Source organism: Bos taurus, chromosome 8 (genome assembly GCF_002263795.3).
Source record: "Bos taurus isolate L1 Dominette 01449 registration number 42190680 breed Hereford chromosome 8, ARS-UCD2.0, whole genome shotgun sequence".
Classification (NCBI taxonomy): domain Eukaryota; kingdom Metazoa; phylum Chordata; class Mammalia; order Artiodactyla; family Bovidae; genus Bos; species Bos taurus.
The window spans coordinates 112,944,735-112,970,167 of NC_037335.1; the positions used below are offsets into that span (position 1 = coordinate 112,944,735).

General features: G+C 45.2%; 1 long non-coding RNA gene across 1 annotated transcript; it reads left to right on the forward strand.

Moving 5' to 3' along the window:
- Window positions 1–10,046: 10,046 nt before the first annotated feature.
- On the forward strand, window positions 10,047–25,433 carry LOC100848863 (uncharacterized). The gene is made up of 4 exons (XR_804019.3): window positions 10,047–10,375; window positions 11,024–16,180; window positions 21,833–22,050; window positions 24,443–25,433. It is a non-coding gene; the product is annotated as an uncharacterized lncRNA (long non-coding RNA).

Genomic DNA, 25,433 nt, shown 5'->3' on the forward strand with positions numbered 1-25,433 from the left:
GACATCACCAGATGGTAAATGCCGAAAGCAGACTGATTATATTCTTTGCAGCAAAATATGGAGAAGCTCTATACGGTCAGCAAAAACAAGACCGGGAGCTGACTGTGGCTCAGATCATGAACTTCTTATTGCCAAATTCAGACTTAGATTGAAGAAAGTAGGGGAAAAGCACTAGACCATTCATATATGACATACATCAAATCCCTTATGATTATACTGTGGAAGTGAGAACTAGATTCAAGGGATTAAATCTCATAGACAGAGTGCCTGATGAACTATAAACAAAGGTTCATGACATTGCACAGAAGACAGGGATCAAGATCATCCCCAAGAAAAAGAAATGCAAAAAAGCAAAATGGCTGTCTGTGGAGGCCTTACAAATAGCTATGAAAAGAAGAGAAGTGAAAGCAAAGAAGAAAAGGAAAGATATACCCATTTGACTGCAGAGTTCCAAAGAATAGCAAGGAGAGATAAGAAAGCCTTCCTCAGTGATCAGTGCAAAGAAATAGAGGAAAATAATAGAATGGGAAAGACTAGAGATCTCTTCAAGAAAATTAGGTATACCAAGGTAACATTTTATGCAAAGATGGGCTCAATAAAGGACAGAAATGGTATGGAACTAACAGAAGCAGAAGACATTAAGAAGAGGTAGCAAGAATACACTGAAGAACAATACAAGAACGATCTTCATGACCTAGATAATCATGATGTTGTGATCACTCACCTAGAGCCAGACATCCTGGAATGAGAAGTCAAGTGGGCCTTAGGAAGCATCACTATGAACAAAGCTAGTGGAGGTGATGGAACTCCAGTTGAGCTATTCAAATCCCAAAGGTGATGCTGTGAAAGTGCTGTACTCAATATGCCAGCCAATCTGGAAAACTCAGCAGTGGCCACAGGACTGGAAAAGTCAGTTTTCAATCCCAAAGAAAGGCAATGCCAAAGAATGTTCAGACTACCACACAACTGCACTTATCTCACACGCTAGTAAAGTAATGTTCCAAATTCTCCTAGACAGGCTTCATCAGTACATGAACCATGAACTTCCAGATGTTCAAACTGATTTTAGAAGAGGCAGAGGAACCAGAGATCAAATTGCCAACATCCACTGGGTTATTGAAAAAGCTCCCCAAAACGTCTATATCTGCTTTATTGACTATGCCAAAGCCTTTGATGTGTGGATCATAACAAACTGGAGAATTCTTAAAGAGATGGGAATACCAGACCACTTGACCTGCTTCTTGAGAAATCTGTAAGCAGGTTGATAAGCAACAGTTAGAACTGGACATGGAAAAACAAACTGGTTCCAAATAGGAAAAGGAGTATTTCAATACTGTATATTATCGCCCTGCTTATTTAACTTAAATGCATAAACATCATGAGAAACGCTGGGCTGGATGAAGCACAAGTTGGAATCAAGATTGCTGGGAGAAATATCAATAACCTCAGATATGAAGATGACACCACCCTTATGGCAGAAAGTGAAGAAGAACTAAAGAGCCTCTTGATGAAAGTGAAAGAAGAGAGTGAAAAAGTTGGCTTAAAGCTCAACATTCAGAAAACTAAGATCATGGCATCTGGTCCCATCACTTCATGGCAAATAGATGGGGGAACAGTGGAAACAGTGACAGACGATTTTTTGGGGCTCCAAAATTACTGCAAATGGTGACTGCAGCCATGAAATTAAGATGCTTACTTCTTGGAAGGGACGTTATTACCAACCTAGACAGCATATTAAAAAGCAGAGACATTACTTTGCCAACAAAGGTCTGTCTAGTCAAGGCTATGATTTTTCCAATAGTCATGTATGGATGTGAGAGTTGGACTAAAAATAAACCTGAGCACTGAAGAACTGATGCTTTTGAACTGTAGTGTTGGAGAAGACTCTTGAGAGTCCCTTGGACTGCGATGAGATCCAACACATCCATCCTAAAGGAAATCAGTCCTGAATAAAAGGAAATCAGTCCTGAATATTCATTGGAAAGACTGATGTTGAAGCTGAAACTCCAATACTTTGGCCACCTGATGGGAAGAACTGACTCATTTGAAAAGAGCCTGATGCTGGGAAAGATTGAAGACGGGAAGAGAAGGGGATGGCAGAGGATGAGATGGTTGGATGGCATCACCGACTGGATGGACATGAGTTTGAGCAAGCTTTGGGAATTGGTGATGGACAGGGAGGCCTGATGTGCTGCAGTCCATGGGGTCGCAAAGAGTCGGACATGACTGAGCGACAGAACTGAACTGACTTTAATAGAAATCTTCAGTTTTGACTCATGGAGATTCCAATGCCTGCTTGAGGATTTGGGGCTGTGATGGCAAAACACAGCCATTGAGAGCCCTGGTTCATCTAAGGATGAACCAGAGACTCTGCTCTAGGAGATTTCAGGAGGAGAAAATGGGCCACTTCCTCCAACTATGTGCAGTGAGAGACTCTCCTACAGTTGTGACCTGGGGTGAAGTTGTCCGCTTTTCTTCTCTCCTCAGTGTTTTAGGAGAACACCTTTCACTTTTTATAGACCTAAAATTACTAAGTGGTCCTTGCAATTCCCTTCTTTAGGTGGAGGATTCTAATGATTAAGAGATCTGAAGCCAACAGCAATGCATAGGCATGTATGTTCAGTGCAAAATGATTCATACTTGCCAGAGCTTGTTAAGTATGGATATTCTGCAGTACTGGTTAACACGTAGGATTTGACCACCTTGCCTGCTCCCTTCCTTCCCTTCTTGGGACTCTTGGAGGTGATGAAGTGAGTCACAGGGTTGCAAGTTGAATCACAGTAACATGGAGATTCATGCAAAATCCATAGCCTTGAGAGGACAATTTTGCTGGGAGGGTCTATAATGTGTGTGTTTAGCGGGGAGGTGTGTGCCTTTACAGTGGGCAAAAAGAGATGTGGGAAAACAGGTCATATCAGAGCTTCCTCGCACAGACCCTAGAAACAGAGAGAAATGGAGGAGGCACCCGTGCCAGAAATGAAAGCTGATGCTTTGGAATCCATTGTGCTGAAGACAGAAACTAAAGCTGAGCTACAATTAATCTGATGATATGTCAGGGAACAGAAAGGCACAGATAGATTTGCACATTTCTCCACTAAAAATACACTAAAATTCAGAATAAATTTATTCCAAGTTAAAAAAAATGTTAAGTGATTAATAATAAAGAGCAGAAGAGTCTACAGTAGGAACTGAAGCAGATCACACAAATAGGTTTCAGCTTTGAAAGAATGTCTCTGGCTTCATCTCATCTTCACATATTCCAATTGTATGTATTATGGCAAAAGGAAAAAAAAACTGAAGGATTTCACAGAGTAGGTTGTGAGAATTCAGTGGATTCTTGAAGTCTGGGATTCCACTGTTGGGAAAAAAAATTTGTTGAGAAAAACTGAGGCTGTTATTGGAACAAAGCAGAACTTTCTTCAATATCTGCTTCTCAGCCATCCTATAGTACACAGACATAAGAAAAGGTTAGAGCTGGGTTATTCTTGAATGGGGCTCCTGGTGTCCCCAGAATGCAATGGAAAGAGAACAGACCAGTTTCTCTCCCTCAGAACACAACTGACATTTACAAGTACTCAACATTAGATGATTTCTTATTCATTTTCAAAACTTATTTTTTTTAAAGTTGTTATATTGTTTTGTATTCAGTAAAACTGAATTTATTTCAGTTACTTAAGAAATCTAAGAATGATTACAGTGTGATTTTGGAAACAAAACTAAATTTCAAATAATACCAGACAGGGTGAGAACATTAATATGAAAGAGAAACTATCATGTTTTAAATCCACATTGTGAATAAAGTTATAGATGCCTGTTTTTCAAAGAAAACAAAGAATGTTAGATATTCAGTTCAGTCGCTCAGTTGTGTCTTGCCCTTTGTGATCCCATGTACTGCAGCCTGCCAGGCTTCCCTATCAATCGCCAACTCTTGGAGCATGCTCAAACTCATGTGCATTGAGTCGGTGGTGCTATCCAACCAACTTATCCCCTGTCATCCCCTTCTCCTCCTGCCTTCAATCTTTCCCAGTATCAGGGTCTTTTCAAATGAGACAGCTCTTTGCATCAAGTGGCCAAAGCATTGGATCTTAAGCTTCAGCATCAGTCCTTCCAATGAATATTCAGGACTGATTTCCTTTCAGATTGATTGGTTTGATCTCCTCGAAGTCCAAGGGACTCTCAAGAGTCTTCTCCAGCACCACAGTTCAAAAGCATCAATTCTTTGTTGCTCAGCTTTCTTTATAGTCCAACTCTCACATCCATACATGACTACTGGAAAAACCATAGCTTTGACTAGATGGACCTTTGTCGGCAAAGTAATGTGTCTACTTTTGAATATGTTGTAAAAGTTGGTCATAGCTTTTCTTCCAAGGAGCAAGTGTCTTTTAATTTCATGGCCGCAGTCACCATCAGCAGTGATTTTGGAACCTCCCAAAATAAAGTCTCTCACTGTTTCCATTGTTTCCCCATCCATTTGTCATGAAGTGATGGGACCAGATGCCATGATCTTAGTTTTCTGAATGCTGAGTTCTAAGCCAGCTTTTTCACTCTCCTCTTTCACTTTCATCAAGAGGCTCTTTAGTTTCTCTTCACTTTCTGCCATAAGGGTAGTGTCATCTGCATATCTGAGGTTATTGATATTTCTCCCAACAATCTTGATTCCAGTTTTCATCCAGCCTGGCATTTTGCATGATGTACTCTGCATATAAGTTAAATAAGCAGGGTGACAATATACAGCCTTGACATACTCCTTTCCTGATTTGGAACCAGTCTGTTGTTCCATGTCCAGTTCTAACTGTTGCTTCCTGACCTGCATACAGATTTCTCAGGAGGCAGGTCAGGTGGTCTGGTATTTCCATCTCTTGAAGAATTTTACACAGTTTGATGTAATCCACACAGTCAGAGGCTTTGACATAATCAATAAAGCAGAAGTAGATGTTTTTCTGGAACTCTCTTGCTTTTTTGATGATCCAAAAGATGTTGGCAATTTGATCTCTGGTTCCTCTGCCTTTTCAAAATCCGTCTTGAACATCTGGAAATTTATGGTTCACATACTGTTGATACCTGGCTTGGAGAATTTTGAGCATTACTCTGCTAGCATGTGAGATGAGTGCAATTGTGTGGGTAGTTTGAGCACCCTTTGTCATTCCCCTTCAGTGGGATTGGAATGAAAACTGACCTTTTCCAGTCCTGTGGCCAATGCTGAGTTTTCCAAATTTGCTGGCATATTGAGTGCAGCACTTTCACAGCATCATCTTTTAGGATTTGAAATAGCTCAACTGGTCTTCCATCACCTCCACTAGCTTTGTTCATAGTGATGCTTCCTAAGGCCCACTTGACTTCTCATTCCAGGATGTCTGGCTCTAGGTGAGTGATCACACCATCGTGGTTATCTGGGTCATGAAAATTTATTTTGCATAGTTCTTCTGTGTATTCTTGCCACTTCTTCTTAATATCGTCTGCTTCTGTTAGGGCCATACCATTTCTGTCCTTTTTTTGTGTCCATCTTTGCATAAAATGTTACCTTCGTATACCTAATTTTTTTGAAGAGATCTCTAGTCTTTTCCATTCTATTGTTTTCCTCTATTTCTTTGCATTGATCATTTAGGAAGGCTTTCTTATCTCTCCTTGCTATTCTTTGGAACTCTGCCTTCAAATGTGTATATCTTTCCTTTTCTTTGCTTTTCACTTCTCTTCTTTTCACAGCTATTTGTAAGCCCACCTCAGGCAACCATTTTGCCTGTTTGCATTTCATTTTCTTGGGGAAGGTCTTGATCACTGCCTCCTGTACAATGTCCTGAACCTCTGTCCATAGTTCTTTAGGCACTCTGTCTATCAGATTTAATCCCTTGAATCTATTTCTCACTTCCACTGTATAGTCATAAGGGTTTTGATTTAGGTCATACCTTAATGGTCTAGTGGTTTTCCCTATTGTCTTCAATTTAATTCTCAATTTTGCAGTAAGAAGTTCATGATCTGAGCCACAGTCAGCTCCTGGTCTTGTTTTTGCTGACTGTATAGAGCTTCTCCATCTTTGGCTGCAAAGAATAAAAGCAATCTGATTTCGGTGTTGACCTTCTGGTGATGTCCATGTGTAGAGTCTTCTCTTGTGTTGTTGGAAAAGGGTGTTTGTTATGACCAGTGCATTCTCTTGGCAAAACTCTATTAGCCTTTGCCCTACTTAATTCTGTACTCCAAGGCCAAATTTGCCTGTTACTCCAGGTGTTTCTTGACTTCCTACTTTTGCATTCCAGTTCCCTATTATGAAAAGGACATCTGTTTTGGGTGTTAGTTCTAGAAGGTCTTGTAGGTCTTCCTAGAACCGTTCAACTTCAGCTTCTTTAGCGTTACTTGTTGGGGCATAGACTTGGATTACTGTGATGTTGAATGATTTGCCTTGGAAACGAACAGAGATCATTCTGTTACTTTTGAGATGGCACCCAAGTACTGCATTTCAGCTTATTTTGTTGACTAGGAGGGCTACTCCATTACTTTTAAGGGACTCTTGCCCATAGTAGTAGATGTAATGGTAATCTGAATTAAATTCACCCATTCCACTCCATCTTAGTTCACTGATTCCTAAAACATTGATGTTCACTCTTGCCATCTCCTTTTTGACCACTTCTAATTTACCTTGACTTATGGACCTACCATTCCAGGTTCCTATGCAATATTGCTCTTTAACCACATTGGATTTACTTCCATCACTAGTTACATCCACAACTGGATGTTGCTTTTGCTTTGATTCCATCTTTTCATTCTTTCTGGAGTTATTTTTCTATTCTTCTCCAGTAGCATATTGGTCATCTACTGACCTGGGGATTTCAACTTTCAGTGTCCTATCTTTTTGCCTTTTCATACTGTTTATGGGGTTCTCAAGGTAAGAATACTGAAGTGGTTTGCCAATCCCTTCTCCAGTGCATTAGATGTAATATTTACAATAAAATAAAATTTGCTGGAAATAGAGGCATCTAGGCCATAGTTACATTAGAGCTACAATTCTTCCCCTCTCACTGAGATTAAAATAATACAATTTTCTACAGTGAAGAAGGAAAAGGATGGCCAGACCTACAGAGATTGCAGGGTTTAGCCCATGAGAAGTGGCTGCAGGCACCGGTGGGCTGTGTGCCTGGTGAGGGCTGCTTCAAGGAACAGTGAAGATAAGAGTGACTTTGTGTATCTTGTTTCTGCAGAATTGAGTTTCAGATTTGTTACTTTTTAATTCAAAGTTTATTATACATTATTACTTATAAAAGAGAAAAGAAAACTCACAATGTTTGAAGTAACAAAGGCTGCTATGTTCAAAAATCATGGAAAAAAATAAAGTTGAAACATTTGGTGGACCTAAAGCACCACCACCTCCTACTCCCATCACCACCAAAAACAGAAGAAAACACTGTGATTGTAAACTCCAGCATGTATGATTTGTGCTTGGGGGGAAATCATGGCAGAATTATGAGCCACTGAAACTTTTCAATCTCTGACAGTAAGATAGTCAGTAGTTGATAGATAGGTTTTCTAAGTTTCTATGTTCATTTGGCCTTGCTTAGCAAAGGTGGTCTTCAGTGCTTCCAGAGTCACCCCACTGCACCGTTTCCAAGACAGTATTTTCTTTTCTTTTGAACACAGCTGGTTACAAACTAGCTGTGCCATTGCAGAAGCTATGGGTCCCACATCTTCCAGCAGAGAAATGCACATCGTGGTTGGGAACAGGCCTTACTTTAGGTCTTGTTTTTGGTCTAAGATCTGCTCTGTGCAGCTTTTGCATCACTGTAGCCTGACCTTCACGTCAGTCTCAGTTACTTCCCGTTCCTCTTGCCACGTTCCCTGTAGGCACACCGCTGGAATAGCACCCCCAGTGTGATGTAGTCTCTCCCTCACTGTAGGCATTGTACTCTGACTCCAAATACCATTTTGTTCGAGAATAGATTTCTTCTTTACGCTCGAAGAGGCAGCCCCTTTGTCCCCACCTCAGAGATGGCTGTCTGCCGCCCCAGTATTTCCTAGACAGCCAGGGCCCTTCCTGCGCTTCTTTAGTCTGTTTCTTACATCTCTAGATCTGCTCTGCCAGGATGAGCCTTCGTCACAAGTGCAGGCTGTGCAGGAGCAGGGTGGGTTAGTGGTGGCAGAGGTAATCAGCTGGTGTGCTCACGCATGGTTCAGCTCTGGATTTCTGCCTGGCACTCTAAAAGTGTTCAAAGTTGTAAATTCATGTGAAGATTTTCCTTAGAAAGAGAATCGTTGGCTTGAACAGAGTCTTGAGCGTAAGCTGATTCTACTAGTTCATTTCTATGTTTGGTAGCTGTTAGATCCAGACCTAAGCAGTGATTCTGCCTCTAACAGTTGAGTGGTCCTGGGAGGTCACTCAGTGTTTCTCAGCTGAAGTCTCATCATGAGGAACACTTTCTCGTGGCCTTGTCGGCATATTTGGTGAATAATGCATACTAAGTAGCTTCAGTCGTGTCCAACTCTTGGTGACCCCATGGGCTGTAGCCCACCAGGCTCCTCTGTCCATGGGATTCTCCATGCAGGAACACTGGAATGGGTTTCCATTTCCTTCTCTAGGTGAATAATAATAAGCACAAAACATTTAGCTTTCTGGAACCTGGCACAGAGTAGGTGCTTGTTAAGTATCAGCTCTGTTGATAAGATTAAATTAAAAGGAACTTTCAGAAGTAATGGAAATATCATTACAGTAAAGTGTGTAGAAGAAACAAACATCTGCTGTGGCACATTTCATCAGCTCTTCAGCAAGAACAGAAGCACTGCCTACGGACACGGTCAGTGACTAAAGAGAAATGTGCTCTAATCGCCTTTAAAATTCTCTACATCATGACTTTTATGGGTCTTTACACCTGCAAATTCTGGAGAAAGAAACCTTTGAGTGGGATCAAGAGTGATGAATCGTGTATTTTGATCTAGAGCCCAAAGCCGGGAGCACTGCTTCAGTCTATGGATTTCAAGTGCACGGGGGCTCATCAGGAGTGCTTCTTCCTGCCCTCAGGAGTCTGGCAAGTTCCTGTCTCCAGAGAGTGCCCAGACAGGCATTCTAGTAACTCACTGAGACTTAGGAATGTTGCCTGCTTAAGCAATACTTTTGCTTTTTTATAGCATGATATTGGAGAAGGCAATGGCACCCCACTCCAATACTCTTGCCTGGAAAATCCCATGGACGGAGGAGCCTGGTAGGCTGCAGTCCATGAGGTCGCTAAGAGTCGGACACAACTGAATGACTTCACTTTGACTTTTCACTTTCATGCATTGGAGAAGGAAATGGCAACCCACTCCAGTATTCTTGCCTAGAGAATCCCAGGGACGGGGGAGTCTGGTGGGCTGCCGTCTATGGGGTTGCACAGAGTCGGACACGACTGAAGTGACTTAGCAGCAGCAGCAGCAGCAGCAGCAGCAGCAGCAGCATGATATTATTTATCCAAGTATCACTTTTGAGGCTATTAGTTCATATAGTTCATTTTCAAGATTTGCACATATTATCAGGGTCATAGCTAATGTCAGTGTGACCAGATTGTGACCAGACCAGTTAACCACTCTGGGTTTCATCGTGTTTCACTGGTAAAATGGGAAATTGGATTGAGCTGTTTAAATCATTTTTTGAAGAGAATCCTTATTTATAAAATAGATAAAACCGGTGGTGCCAATTGAAGGGAACTGGGAGTGCAGCCCACCCCTCAGTCCCTGGCCCCTCAACCACGCTCTGCTCCTTTAGATTAAAACAGCAGCTCTTCCCCATCTGAAATCTGGGGTTTAAGTCATGTTAGGCACTTTTCTGCTGCTGCTGCTGCTAAGTCGCTTCAGTCGTGTCCGACTCTGTGCGACCCCATGGACTGCAGCCTACCAGGCTTCTCTGTCCATGGGATTCTCCGAGCAAGAACACTGGAGTGGGTTGCCATTTCCTTCTCCAATGCATGAAAGTGGAAAGTGAAACCGAAGTCGCTCAGTCGTGTCTGACTCTTAGCGACCCCATGGACTGCAGCCTCCAGGCTCCTCCATCCATGGAATTTTCCGGGCAACAGTACTGGAGTGGGGTGCCATTGCCTTCTCACTCAATTATGGTTTAATATTTAATTAAAAGATACACATTGTATTTACTCATTACACAAGCTTGCCTCGGTCCCATCAGCCTTGTCGAAGACTCAACCCTCCCTTTCTGAGAATCACCTCCCGTTTCCTGGAGCCTGTTTACTTTGGCTCCACTGTCAATTTGTCACCTGCAACCAGGGGAGAGATGTGCTCAGAAGTTAAAGACGTTGGGTGAAGCTTCGGTTGGTACAGGTTGGCAGCGGCCCCGGCAGTGAGGAGACTCAGCCGCTGTGGACCTGAAACCCAGACATGTGCTGCTGCTATAGAACCACCTGCCTTGGTGAGTAGACACATTATATTCCCAAGTCCACAAAGAAAAGAAACAAAAGCCCTTTACGCTGCTGACTATGTAACTGGCTATTTTACAGTCATGGTGCTAAAACACATTGTGATGGTCTCAACAGAAGAAACAGTAGGAGGTTCTAACCTTTGCATCATGTTTGTTGGCAGATGTATGAATTATTTTTTTTAAAAGCCCTCTTATCTTAGGGCTGTGACCAACAGCACACCAGGCACCACGTGGCTTTTGGTGTCTGGCTTCTTTCACTTCTTCCACTGTTTTCAGAGTTCGGCTGTCTGATAGCATGGATCCATCCTTCATACCTTTTTACAGCGGAATGATTATATATATGGATGTATATGTGGATATAGCACATATTACTTATGCATTCATCAACTGATAGGCGTTTGGGTTCTTATTTTGCAATATTATGGCTAATACTGCCATGCACATTTCTGTACAAGATTTTGTGTGCACATGTGTTTTCAACTTCCTTGGGTATACACATAGAAGCAGGATGGGTGGCTCAAATGTTAATTCTATGCTTGACTTTTTGAGAAACTGCCAGACTGTATTCCAAAGAAGCAACACTATTTTAGATTTCATTTATATTTTCTTCCTTCTGTTTTCCTTTTTCTCTCTTTGTAGAATTCTGTTATAAACTGTGAAGATGAATCAGAAAAATAAACACAGCTTCTTCAATAAGTCAACGGCCAAAAAAAAAGAGATAGGAGGATAATTTATTAATTATATAGACATAAGAGACATTTCAACTAATTACACAGTGCTCTGAGAATGACTGTGCCTTTCCGGATGGCCAATATCTCAAATATTTGGGATAGTCTTTGGAGAAGGCAATGGCACCCTACTCTAATACTCTTGCCTGGAAAATCCCATGGATGGAGGAGCCTGGTAGGCTGCAGTCCATGGGGTCCCAAAGAGTTGGACACGACTGAGTGACTTCACTTTCACTTTTTACTTTCATGCATTGGAGAAGGAAATGGCAACCCATTCCAGTGTTCTTGTCTGGAGAATCCCAGGGACGGGGGAGCCTGGTGGGCTGCCGTCTATGGGATCGCACAGAGTCGGACACGACTGAAGTGACTTAGCAGCAGCAGCAGCAGGGATAGTCTTGGGCAAACCAGAGCAGTGTGTCACCTTCTGTGATGTAGCTGGCCACTATCAATAGGAATTTAGCCAGATCAAAGTATTTTCCAACTAGATTAGTTTTCCAAGTCTTCATACCAGGTCCTATTGTACTCTTACATCCTACACCTATATTCTGGTTTATCAGAGTGCTTTCAGAACCATACAACAGAGTCAAAAGGAAACCCTGTTGCGTATGTCTAACTTGCACTGTGTGCTTAGTTACTCAGTCCTGTCCAACTCTTTGTGACCCCATGGACCATAGCCAGGCTAACCCACCAGGCTAATGCCAGGCGTAGTAATGGGGGAGGGTGCACGGTGACTGCAGCCACGAAATGAAAAGACACTTGCTCCCAGGAAGGAAGGCTCTGACAAACCTAGATGGTGTGTTGAAAAGCAGAGACTTCACTTTGTTGACAAAGGTGCATATAGTCAAAGCTATGGTTTTTCGAGAGTTAGACCATAAAGAAGGCTGCGCACTGAAGAACTGATGCTTTTGAACTGTGGTGTTGAAGAAGACTCTTGAGAGTCCCTTGGACTGCAAGGAGATACAACCAGTCCATCCTAAAGGAAATCAGTCCTGAATATTCATTGGAAGGACTGTTGCTGAAACTCCAATACTTTGGCCACTTGATGTGAAGAACTGACTCATTGGAAAAGACCCTGATGCTGGGAAAGATTGAAGGTGGGAAGAGAAGAGAGTGATGGAGGAAAAGATGGTTTCATGGCATCACCGACTCGATGGACATGAGTTTGAGCAAACTCTGGGAGACAATGAAGGACCAGGAAGCCTGGCGTGCTGCAGTCCATGGGGTCGACCGAACAACCAAGATTAAAGTTGTTGTTCTGGAAGCTGCCACAAGGCGGCAGCATTTCCTCATGTTCGGCTCTGGTTCACTCAGGCGACCGGGGCCTTAGGGAAAATTCTGTTCCCGGATTGTCAGAGCGGAAAGTGCGGGAGGAATTACCAAGGGCTTGTTTGTGTCTCATGACTTCTTCCCCCTTACAGTTTATTCCTGAGACACATCTCAGTTCTTGAAACCATCCTCTGCGCAGTGTGCTGTCACCGTAGATGGGGGGACCCTAAGAAAGGAGGCGGAGGCGGGAGCCCCGGGGACTCCTAGAGCTCTCCCAGCACAGAGGCTGCACCGTCCGCGGGGCGCAGGACCCGGAGGCCGCGGGCCCGTGAAGAGATCGCAGGCGCTCCCGTCCATGAGCGGATGGCTGGCCACGCGGGGCCGGGATACTCTCCTCCACTCCCTCGGACATAGGGCTTCCCAGCCTCGGCCCCAGCCTGCTCAGGCTCCAGAGATCTGACGGAGTAGGCTTTTTTGTTTGTTTGTTTTCAAGTATAATTTGAATTGGAGTATGTAGGTGAGTTACAATGTTGTGGTTTTTTTTTTTTTTTTTCCTTTCCTATATACAGCAACTTGATTCAGTTATACAAAGACAGACATACGTTCCTTTCCTGGTCCTTTTCCCATACAGCTTATTACAGAGGGTCGAGTAGCTTCCTTGTGCCATACAGTCTCTCTGTGGATTATTATATAAGTAGCAGGGTGCATATGTTAATATGAGCCAGTTATTTCCTCTGGCCCCTCACCTTTCTCTTTTGGTAATCATAAGGTTCTTTCCTAGGTCTGTGAGCCTGTCATTGTTGGGTAAAGACATTCATTTTGTATCCATTATTAGATTCTACCTGAAAGTGATATCATATGATACTAGTCTTTCAAAGACTCTTGAGAGTCCCTTGGACTGCAAGGAGGTCCAAAAAGTCCATCCTAAAGGAGATCAGTCCTGGGTGTTCTTTGGAAGGAATGATGCTGAAGCTGAAACTCCAATACTTTGGCCACCTCATGCGAAGAGTTGACTCATTGGAAAAGACCTTAATGCTGGGAGGGATTGGGGGCAGGAGAAGGGGACGACAGAGGATGAGATGGCTGTATGGCATCACTGACTTGATGGACACGAGTTTGAGTGAACTCCGGGAGTTGGTGATGGACAGGGAGGCCTGGCGTGCTGCAGTTCATGGGGTTGCAAAGAGTCGGACACGACTGAGCGACTGAACTGAAAGTGCCATCGTATGATACTAGTCTTTCACTGTCTTTCTTACTTTACGTCATTTGATCAGCTCTACTTTCTTTCCTGTGACTGGAAATGGCGTTATTTCATCCTTCTTTGTGGCTGAGTAATATTGTATTACTGTACAAGTACCCCATCTTCTTCGTGCATTCATCTGTCCTTTTACACGTAGGTTGCTTCCTTGTCTTAGCTATGGTACCTAGGGCAACTGGGATTGTAGAGGTTCAGGTGTCTTTCAAGATTTTGTTTTTCTCCAAATCTATGCCCAGCTGTGGGATTTCAGGGTCCTATGGTGATTCTGTTGAGGTTTTAAGAGAAACTCCATACTTTTCCTTCTAGTTGATGTATCAGTTTGCATTCCCAAAAAACACTGCAGGAGGGTTACCTGCTCTCCACACACTCTCGAGCATTTATTGTCGCAGATTTTTTTAAATGGCCATTTTGACTGGTGTGAGTTGATACCTCATTGGACTTTTGAGTTACCTATTTATAGAATAATGGGTTATGCTGAGCATCTTCTCATCTGATGAATGATCTTCTCTATGCCTTCTTTGGAGAAATGTCCAGTTAGGTCATTGGCCCATTTTTTGCTGTGTGTTTATATATATATATATTGAGCTGTGCAAGCTGTTTGCATGAGTTTGTTGTGATATTCTCCTTTGCAAATATTTTTCCCATCCTGAGGGTGGTCTTTTTCTTCTGTTTTAGGTTTCATTTGCTCTGCCAAGGCTTTGAAAGTTAATTAGGTCCCATTTGTTTATTTTAGTTTTTTCATTATTCTAAGAAGTGGATGCAAAAAGAACCTTCTGTGATTTATGTCAAAGCATGATCTGCCTATATACACCTCAAGAGGCTTATAGTATCTGACGTTACATTTAGACCTGTGAACTGTTTGGAACTTAGCTTTGTGCATAGTCGTAGGGAATATTCTAATCCCATTCTTGTTTCCCTTGCTTAAGGAGCCTGCATCCCATCCTCAATAGTGGCTGTTCCCAATTTGTATTTCCAGCATCTGCAGAAGAGGGTTCCCTTTTCATCACACCCTCTACAGGATTTAATGTTTGTAGAGTTTTTGACAGTGGCCCTTCTGACTGGTGTGAGGCGATACCTTGTTGTACTTTCAATTTGCGTTTCTCTAATATTTAGTGATGTTGACATCTTTTCCTGTGACTTTTTTACAAAGGTGTAATATAAACTTTTCTCTTGAAATTGGCTTCCTGAAGGTCTTCCAAGTTTTGCATTCTTTTTCAATGACCAGTCCTGGGATATTTCTTGAAATCGGGTATTTTTCACTTGTAGCCCCACAGGCCTTGTGAATATTGTGTCCATAGCACAGCTTTTCATGCTGTTGTTGTTCAGTCACTGAGTCGTGTCATAAGTTGGGTTTGTAAGTGTGTGAGTCTGTTTCTGTTGTGTCAATTAGTTCATTTGTGTGAACTGATAGAATACACCTGTCAGTGATATCTGAGGGTATTCGTCTTTCTCTCTCTGACTTACTTCCCTTAGTATGATAATCGTTTGGTCCATCCATGCTGGGGTCATTGGCATTATTCTGTTCTCTTTTATAACTTAGTAGGGTTCCAGTGAAGAGGGGTATCACTAAGTGTTCATGTTTTGGTCAATGGACTCGAGAGGTTTATAGTATCTGACGTTACATTTAGATCTGTGAACTGTTTGGAACTTAGTTCCAAATTTGGTGGGTTGGTTGGTTGATTGAATTTGGTTGATTCCAGTGTCTTGTGTATTGTAAATCATGCTGCCCTGAAAACAGCAGTGCATGTGTCATTTCCAATTCTGATTTTCTCTGGATCTAAGTCCAGGGGTGGGACTGCCAGATCTTGCAGTTTCACTACGCTTAGACTTTTTTAAGGAACCTCTATGCTGTTTTCCATAGTTCCTGTACCAATTAACATCCCAATAAAGAGTGAAGGCAATTCTGTTTTCCCTGCGCCCTCTGTAGGACTTATTCCTAGTAGATCTTTTTGATGTTGTCCGTCCCGACCAGTTTTAGGTGATTCGTTATGGTAGTTTTGATTTCCATGCATTTAATATTTAGTGAGGTGGAGCATCTGTGCAGGTCCTTTTTTGATCTCATACGGTATAAGTACAATTTACCAGTTGAAATTGGTTTATTGAATGTGTGCCCTGTTTTAAATTATTTTCCAATGATTTACACAGTGACCTTGTTTGATGGCAGGTGTCATATACAGCCTCACAGACCTCGTGAATTTTGAGCCCAGCAGCCCTGGTTTTAAAGTTGTTGCTATGGGGAATGGCCACAAGGGGCAGCACTTCATGCCCATCTCTGGTTTCCAGGGCGAGCAGAGCCTTAGGGAAAGCCGTGTTCATCCAGGTTCATCCTGCCCTGGAGCCCTCTTGGTCAATTACCGAGCCAACTGCATCTTTACTCTTTAAAATTATGTAGGTGTCCGGGTGGATGGCATCACCGACTCAATGGACATGAGTTTGAGTAAGCCCCTGGAGATGGTGAAGGACAGGGAAGCCTGGTGTGCCGCGGTCCATGGGGTCGCAAAGAGCTGGACACACTGAGCGACTGAACAACCACCAACTGTTCAGGTGTGTGAGAAGTTGACCTGTGTATTTGGGCTTCCCTCGTGGCTCAGCTGGTAAAGAACCTGCCTGCTGTGTGGAAAACCTGGGTTCAATCCCTGGGTCAGGAAGATCCCTGGAGAAGGAATTGGCACCCCACTCCAGTACTATTGCCTGGAAAATCCCATGGACAGAGGAGCCTGGTAGGCTACAGCCCATGGCATCGCAAAGAGTCAGACACGACTGAGCTACTTCACTTTCTTTTCCACTTTCCAATGTTTAGTGACAGCATGTTACCTTGGTCACCTATTTAAAAACCCTATCTCCCAATTTAGCCATATCCTGGTGTCCTGGGGGTTCAGAACGTGAATGTAGGGGGACATGACTGAGCCGTAATGTCCTGCTTCTGAACGAACTGACACGACCTCAGTCCCTCCTTCCCTCAAGTCCCCCGGGGGTGACGTGACGGCCGAGGGAGGGGCCGCGCCCACCACGCTTGCGTCCCAGCTGCGCAGCCCTTCTCAGCTCTCCTTGACCAGGCAGCAGCATCTCCAGCCCTTCTGCGGGGCGGTTCTGGGGTGCTGTGTCCCTTGTCCCCCTGAGGAGCGGTTCTGGGGTTCTGTGTCCTTGTCCTCCTGAGGAGCGGTTCTGGGGTGCTGTGGCCTTTGTCCCCCTGTGGAGTGGTTCTGGGGTGCTGTGTCCCTTGTCCTGCTGAGGAGCGGTTCTGGGGTACTTTTCCCTTGTCCCCCTGAGGAGCGGTTCTGGGGTGCTGTGGCCCTTGTCCCCCTGAGGAGTGGTTCTGGGGTGCTGTGGCCTTGTCGTGCTGAGGGTCGGTTCTGGGGTGCTGTGTCCCTTGTCATTCTGAGGAACAATTCTGGGGTGCTGTGTCCCTTTGCCTCCTGAGGAGAGGTTCTGGGGTGCGGTGCTGTGTCCTTGTCATTGTGAGGAGCAGTTCTGGGGTGCGGTACTGTGACCCTGTCCTTCTGGGGTGCTCAGTGTCTGGGAAACCAGGAGCCAGCAGCCTAGTGGGGATACCAGGAACTCTCAGGGTCCTGGCAAATGCCTCTCCCACCAGACACCCCAGCCAAAGGGGCAAACCTTGGGGGGAATCACAGCAGGGAGAGAGTCATGATCTCTTTATGCTGCAGGAAGAAAACGTTGAGTTGGGGTGTGAGAGGCCCCCTGGGGTCAGGGAGCTTGGTTGGGGCCTGCTGGAGGGATTGGCCTTGGGCCAGGGCTGTGGGGGTAGAGGGGAATTAGCATGGGGACTGGCCATAGGCTCTGCGGGAGGATCTGACAGTTACTGGAGCACAAGAAAGTGGGAGCCTGGGAAGGCCTGGGTGGGGCTCAGCAACAGGAGAGGGTGGGACCCCTTCTGGGCGTGGGGAGCAGCAGGATCTCAGCCCTCTGAGGGGCCTGTTAGCCCCCAAGATGAGATGCGGATGCAGTGGTTGGGCCAGTGCATCTGGCCTGGGAGAGGGGTCCAGGCTGGAAATGTCGCTGGAATCATCACAGGAAGAGGAAAGGCCAGGAGGGGGCAGGGGTTACAGCAGACCATGTGCAGTGACTGCAGTCCTGCTGGAACCAACTCAGAGCCCAAAGGAGTGGCTGTCAGGAGCTCAACTTCACTTTCTTATTCCTTTGTAAAACTACTGTGTCAGAATTAGGGACACCGTCAGGAGACTTCAGAGCTCTGTGGTGCTGTGGCTTCGTCAAAAGGTCCCAGGTGGAAACAGAGCCACTGCAGGGCCCGCCTGTGTCCCCAGTAGGGAGGAGTCCCATCAGGGCACTGGGCTCACAGCCGTCACCAGGGAGCTCCAGCCCTCAGGACTGGCTCCTCGTTTCCACCAGCTGCTGGTCGGAGGCCCAGGCACCCGCATTCTGGCTCCAACCTCCCGGACCTGGCTTCTGGGACAGCTTAGGGGTAAGCAAGACCCTCACACTCCTGTGCCTGCCTGGGGTAAGAACGTCTAAAAATCTGCACCTCACAGACCGTGGAGGGCTGAGTGTTTCCAGCAGGTATAGGGGAAAGATGGGCCGAGGTTCCTACGTGTGCAGGGCCTTCCCAGCGCAGAGATCTGTGCATTTCCCCGGCCAGTCAGCTCCCCACGTCGTCCTTCCAGGAAGCCCAGATCCAGGGTCACGAGGACAGAGGCCATCCCCCTGCTTGTCTGCGACTTCTCACCCCACGGTGAGGAGCCTGCCTCCCACCATCTGCCATTTATCTTTGCCTTGCTCCATTCCAAAAGACACGTGCAGAAGTTTCAGGTTTCTTAGCTACTGCAGCCTGGAAAGAACCCCATAAAATAAGCCCACTGTTTATGAAAGATCCATTTTGCCTTTAGTCTACACATTCTGTTAATCTCCAAAGTTGAGTCAGCACCTTTTGCCCCATCCCTTACACTGAGGCTACTCTATGTGTGTTTCTATTATTCTGAGTCCAAGCACACTCCGCTGGCTGCACAATAGGCCAATGAATCCGAGAGACGAGGTGTTGAGACAAAGAAGAAACTTTAACTGGGGAGCCAGCAGACCAAGAAGATGGCAGGTTAGCACCTCAAAATAACCGCCTTATTGGGGTCCGGATGCCGGGTTCTTTTATAAACCAGAGAGAAAGAAGCAATGAGGAACTAAAGTCAAATGCAGCATAGAGAGGGAGAGGCAGGGGGGAAGTAAAGGGAAAGGGCCTTCAGTCTTGCAAAACATCTCCCACGGAATGTGCAGCCTTGGAAGGGGTGTGGGTAGGGACAAACTATTCCTCCATGAGCTGAACAAAGGCGCTTTCGTTCACAGTCAAGCAGAGGGGTAGGGTCCTCCAGGCAAGCCACTGAGCATGATTATAATAATAAAAACAAAAAAAGCCAGTCACAAGTCACAGAAACAGCTTCCGACATGGAGTCAGGGCTGGCTCTCTCCCCACCATACTACTACAGTTCCATGCAGCGTCACAGTGTGCATTCCACTGCTGCATCCGAAATAGCTCAATGTGAGTAGATTTTGTTTATGCTTTGGGCCACACAAATCCGTGGGCTCAGACAAAAACACAGGGACAGGCTTTCCATCCTACAGTTGAAGTTAAGATTTTACATAACCCCCTGCTCCTTCTGCCTCGTAACTCAGCTTGCTTCTTGCAAAGTCTGGATCACATAGGTCACGCAGTCTCAGAAAGCGGGGACTTACAATACTAGGAACCGGAGCTTATCTCACTCAGCCTTGTCCTGCTCTTTGCAATGGCCTAGCCCAGGGACAGCGGAGCCTGGTGCGCTGCCGTCTATGGGGTCGCACAGAGTCGGACACGACTGAAGCGACTTAGCAGCAGCAGCAGCAGCCCCTGTAAACCTGCTTAATCATGCCTGTCCAGGTCAGGCATCCCCCTCCCCATCTTGATTGCTATTCTCACGCACGAGAAACCCCTTAAGTTTAAACCAGCCTATTAACAGCTAGTGTTGCCTACTATAGTCTGTCTATAAAAACTCTGTAACCCTTTTGTTCGGGGCTCAGAGCTTGGAGTGTTAACTCCTCGGGGCCTGCCAGTATAATAAACCTGAGTTCTCCAACTCTGTAAGTGTGGTGCTTGGTTTTTTGAGTACTGGTTTCTGCAACAATATGTCAGATAAGATTTATTCTTTTTTTCCCCATGGTTGATGGCTCATTCCTTTCTATTGCTGAGCAGTATTCACTGCATGTGTATGGGAGGAAAAACAATTTTCCTCTAACCTAGGTGGTTAGTTGAGACTTTCCCTGTAAAAGACAAAAAAAGACAGATTACCAGGAGAAAAACAGAAGTTTAATAGCATGAATACCTCCTGTATATATGGAAGTTAGCCAAGAAAACTGAGTCACTCCCTTAAGTGTCCAAAGCCATCACCTTAAATGCCATCTTCAGACACAAACAAAAGACCTTGGGGCGGGGGAGGGGGAAGCCAGTTATGGCAGGCTATCATGCAAAACACAGTAAAGAAGAGTATGGGTGTTTGCAGATTGAAGTGAGGACTTGTCCATTGATAAGAGTTACTTGAGATTTAATCATCTGCTTATTTCTGGTGAGAAAAGGGACAGCCCTTAAATATGGAGAATTCTCTATTGTAAATGTCCTTCTCAAAAGGACAATTACTATTTAGTTTTCCAAGATTCCTTTTTTAAAAAAACATTAGACTGAAATAATCTTTATGCCAGAGAGTCATATTTTGGTCAAGTCAGGTCTGCTGGCATAAACTTCTAGGATTTCCTTGTAATCATGTGAGGGCCCACCTTCTCCCACAGGAAGGAGGGTGGCTGGATTCAGGGCCTGACAAGGCTGAATAGTAACCTGGAGGTTCTCACATAACAGTCCCTGGTATTGAGTAATCTGGGATGTCGACAGCCATTTATGGGGGTCCCCTCGCAGGGGAGTGTTGACCTCATGTGGGACTTTTATGATCAAATCTTGGCCCAAAGTCAGCTTGGTTGCCAACTGCCCGTAAGCATCCCAGCCACCCAGTGGCAACGTTGTTCAGCCGTTTCGGGAGAGAAGCCACGGGTCTGTCCCATGTCCCCATAGCCTGGGACGACACTCCCATAGCCACCTTGTTGTTTTCAGTCATGTAAAGAGTAAGTGGCTTAGCAAGGTCTGGTAGGCCCAGGGCGGGCCTGATGTAATTGTATTGGGTTTGAGTTCTGTTACAACTGGGACTTGTTTTGCAAGCCTGGGGGTGTTGTTTTCTGCCCAGACCTCAGGGAATTGTTGCATTAACTCTCTCTCTGTCTCAAATGTTTAGCCCTTCCAGGAGATCATGCAACCTCCATTCATCTTGAGGGGTTACCGAGAGGAAGAGTAAATGGGTGGTTGAGCCCACTTGAAGAGTGGGCCTTTCATGGGAGGGAAAGGTCACTTTTGCCCCCAATTTAGACAGCAAGTCTCTTCCCAGCAAAGGTTCTGGGCATTCAGGGATGTATAGAAGTTCATGAGTCACTTGGTGCTCCCCTCCCTCATCTGACATTTTCTGAGTAGGCTTGAGACACAAAGACTGCATTTATCACCCATCTAAGACCCAGCAGCCTCTGGATCTATTGGCGTATAAAGTCTACAGGCCTTGCACAGTCTTTCGTAGAACTCGAAGGGTGATTAGCTTTCCCTTTGAATCACTTCGGAGAATTTTGCCATACTCATAGGTTTTTGGGCCCCCCTCTTGAGACCTTGTAAAATAGCCACATGATATCTCTCCAGGTGGCCACTCCCTTCTTCTGTGTTACAGTCCCAGTTGGGCCTCCCTCGTATCGGGGGTGGCTGGCTCTGCCCACCACTGCGGGTTTGCAGTCCCCTCAGGTGCCATTTCTCTTAACCATTTTCTGGCCTCAGTTAGGATCCTGTGTCTTTCCTCAGTGCTGAAAAGGGAGACTAGTAGTTGGATTATGTCATCCTATATAGGGCAGTGGGTTTGAAAAATAGTCTCTATTAGCCTAATCATGGCTTGTGGCTCCCCCGAGTACGGTGGAGCGTGTCTCTGCCAGTTTAATATGGCCGTAGAGGAAAATAGCTGGTAATACTAGGCTACAGAGGGCCGATGGTAGTGCCCACATGCGTCCTGAACCAGAGGCTGCTGTAGCTCTCTGAGGGGCATCTGTAGTGGGGTTCTTTCCCCTTGCTCCTTGGTGGCACGAAGCCTCTAATTTCTGTGTTTTCTTTCCCCTCCCCATTAGTACTCACCGGGAGAGGTGGATACAGTCTAGGAGGTCCAGCAGAGGTGGAATTCTGGGGCCTTGACCAGGGGTCTCCATCGCTGGGATCGGAGCCTGCCGAAACGGCAACTCTACGAGCTCCAGGAGAGTTGGCAGAGGAGCAGCGGCTGCTTCAGGAACTTCACCCAGCCCTGGATCAGGTGTTAGGCCTCCGGTCCTGGTGGAGCACTGGCAGGCAGGTGTGTTATTATCCAGTATTGGGGAGGGGGCAGGTCATCTCCATCCAAATCCTGTAGAATTTCCTTTTTTATCATCAGTCAATTTTTTTGCCATTAATATTTCCCCCTTTCCCTTCTGGATACAGAACCTTGTCCAAGTAGGAGGGTCTTGAGCTAACCCTAGCCATGAGTCAGTATATGGATATTGATCTGGGTGTCTTGGCTGTCCTGTGACTACTGTATAGACTGTCTCCACTGTTTTTAAGTTCATGGTGTCCTTGGCGGCCATCCTACTCCCACAGGGGACCATTCGACCTCACAGAGTATGTGGAGGCGGTTAGGCGTCATCTTCATCCCATCAGTTCAGTTCAGTTCAGCTGCTCAGTCGTGTCCGACTCTTTGCAACCCCATGAATTGCAGGACGCCAGGCCTCCCTGTCCATCACCAACTCCTGGAGTTCACTCCAACTCATGTCCACTGAGTCGGTGATGCCATCTTATCCTTCGTCGTCCCCTTCTCCTCCTGCCCCCAATCCCTCCCAGCATCAGGGTCTTTTCCAATGAGTCAACTCTTTGCGTGAGGTGGCCAAAGTATTGGAGTTTCAGCTTCAGCATCAGTCCTTCCAATGAACACCCGGGACTGATCTTTAGAATGGACTGGTTGGATCTCCTTGCAGTCCAAGGGACTCTCAAGAGTCTTCTCCAACACCACAGTTCAAAAGCACCAATTCTTCGGCACTCAGCTTTCTTCACAGTCCAACTCTCACATCCATACATGACCATGGAAAAACCATAGCCTTGACTAGAGGGACCTTTGTTGGCAAAGTAATGTCTCTGTTTAGACTATGCTATCTAGGTTGGTCATACCTTTCCTTCCAAGGAGTAAGTGTCTTTTAATTTCATGGCTGCAATCACCATCTGCAGTGATTTTGGAGCCCCCCAAAATAAAGTCTGACACTGTTTCCACTGTTTCCCCATCTATTTCCCATGAAGTGATGGGACCAGATGCCATGATCTTCATTTTCTGAATGTTTAGCTTTAAGCCAACTTTTTCACTCTCATCTTTCACTTTCATCAAGAGGCTTTTTAGTTCCTCTTCACTGTCTGCCATAAGGGTGGTGTCCTCTGCATATCTGAGGTTATTGATATTTCTCCTGGCAATCTTGATTCCAGCTTGTGCTTCTTCCAGCCCAGCGTTTTTCATGATGTACTCTGCATATAAGTTAAATAAGCAGGGTGACAATATACAGCCTTGACGTACTCCTTTTCCTATTTGGAACCAGTCTGTTTTTCCATGTCCAGTTCTAACTGTTGCTTCCTGACCTGCATACAGGTTTCTCAAGAGGCAGGTCACTAAATCCCTCGACTCAGGATATCCGGTTTTCTTTAACAATAGTCTTTTGATGTTCAGACTGCCTGCACTTTGTTACAGAGCTCTGTGTGACCTGGCTCCTCCCTTCACCTCCTGGGAGCAGTTCTTTCAGGGTTGCTTGAGATGGTGTCTCCTGGGCTTGCAGTCCTAAAAATTCCCACCGAATAAAACATAACTCTCAACTTTTAGGTTGTGCGTCTTTTTTAAGTCGACAAGAATATTGTGACTTAGTTCCCATTTTCATTGTTTAAGGAAACTTCACATTGTCTTCATGGGTTTCACAGGTGCCATTAGTGGTAAAGAACCCATCTGCCAACACAGGAAACATAAAAGACGCGGGTTCAATCCCTGGGTTGGGAAGATCCCCTGGAGGGGGACACGGCAACCTACTACAGTATTCCTACCTGGAGAATCCCATGGACAGAGGAGCCTTGCAGGTTACAGTCCGTGGGGTCGAAAAGAGTTAGTTGGACATGACTAAAGTGACTTAGCACGAATGTTCTCTCCATAGTGACTGTTCCCAGTTGACATTCCAGCATCAGTGGAGGAGGGTTCTCATTTCTCCACACCCGCTCCAGCCTTGGTTCTTAGTAGAGCGTTTGGCAATGGCCATTCTGACTGGTGTGAGGTGATACCTCATTGTAGTTTTGATTTGGATTTCTCTAATATTTAGCAAGATTGACATCATGTACTGTGATTTTTTTTTAAGAGTATGAGTGTGAAACCTCTTGCAATTGACTCTTGAACGTCTGCCCTGTGTTTTGATAAACACTCCTAGAACATTTCTTGAAGCCGGTTGTTGTTTACTCACAACCCCATGGGCCCTCTGAATATTAAGTGTCCATCAGCACAGCTTTTGACGTTGTTGTTATGAAAAACGGCCACAAGGCGGCAGCATTTTTCATGCCCCCTTTTCTTTTTCTTTCTGTGCAATTTCATTTTGATCTTATATTGGAACAGAGTTGATGGCCAATGTTGTGTTTGTATAAGGTGTACAGGAACTTAATTCAGCCATGCATAAACACATATCTATTCTTTCCAGGTTTTTCTTCCCATATACAGAAGATCCTAAAAAGTAGTGAGAAGCAAGAGTCAGAAAAGAGAATAAAAATGCAGCAAGAGATGGTGGAGGTGTTTGAAACAAGTGGAAACCCAAGAAATGTAATCCTGTAGAAGCAGGGCTCAACGAATTTAAAGCATGGAAATTGGATTCTGGAATTCTTTACAGTGGGCGCATTTTCCCTAAGAAACTGCTAGAGAAGCCACCTATTGGCTTTGATTTTGAAATGGAGAAAAGAATCAAACAGCGAGAAGCAAAGAGTGTATTGGAGGATAAACACTTTAAATTTATGCAAAGCCTTGCCCAAATCTTGTTAGGTGTTGTGGGTGTTCCCAATAAGAAAGAAATTCCACTCACTGTCCCCAGGACTCCTGACTTTGTTTGGAAGAAGAGAACCCAAACCCACCCAAGAAGATGAGGTTGGGGAGCAGCCAGTAATGATAAGAACCCAACAATTGCCCATGACGGAGGACCTTTGAAGTCCAAAATCCCGATGAGAACCGTGGAAATGCGCCCTTTGGTTTTGATACAAAAAAGTCACTTACAGAAGGAGAAGAAAGTAAAACAGCTGCAGAAAGGGGAAGTGGCCACATTCTAGGCACTTCCTTCGCCTCATTTTACCACCATTAACCTGCAGGAGAAGAACATGAAGAACACAGCTCAGGCTGAACCTTCTGCGTGGAGCCTGGCAGAAGAGGCGCCTGACGGCATACACTTGGGTTCTCTCCGCGCCTGGAGCCAAAGAAGGCTCCACCCGGTGTCACGGACGCCGGCGGCAGAGACGGCTGGAGACCCCGGGTGGTACTCACACAGTCAAGGGCCGCTCACTCACAGTAGTTCGCGTGGCTTCCATCCTCCTCCTCTGTTTTATATGTCAGGATGTATAGTTGATTTGGTTTGTAATTTATTCACTTGAAGTGTAATTTTTACTGCTTTTACCCTTCACTTTTTATATTTAAAAACAAAGATACTT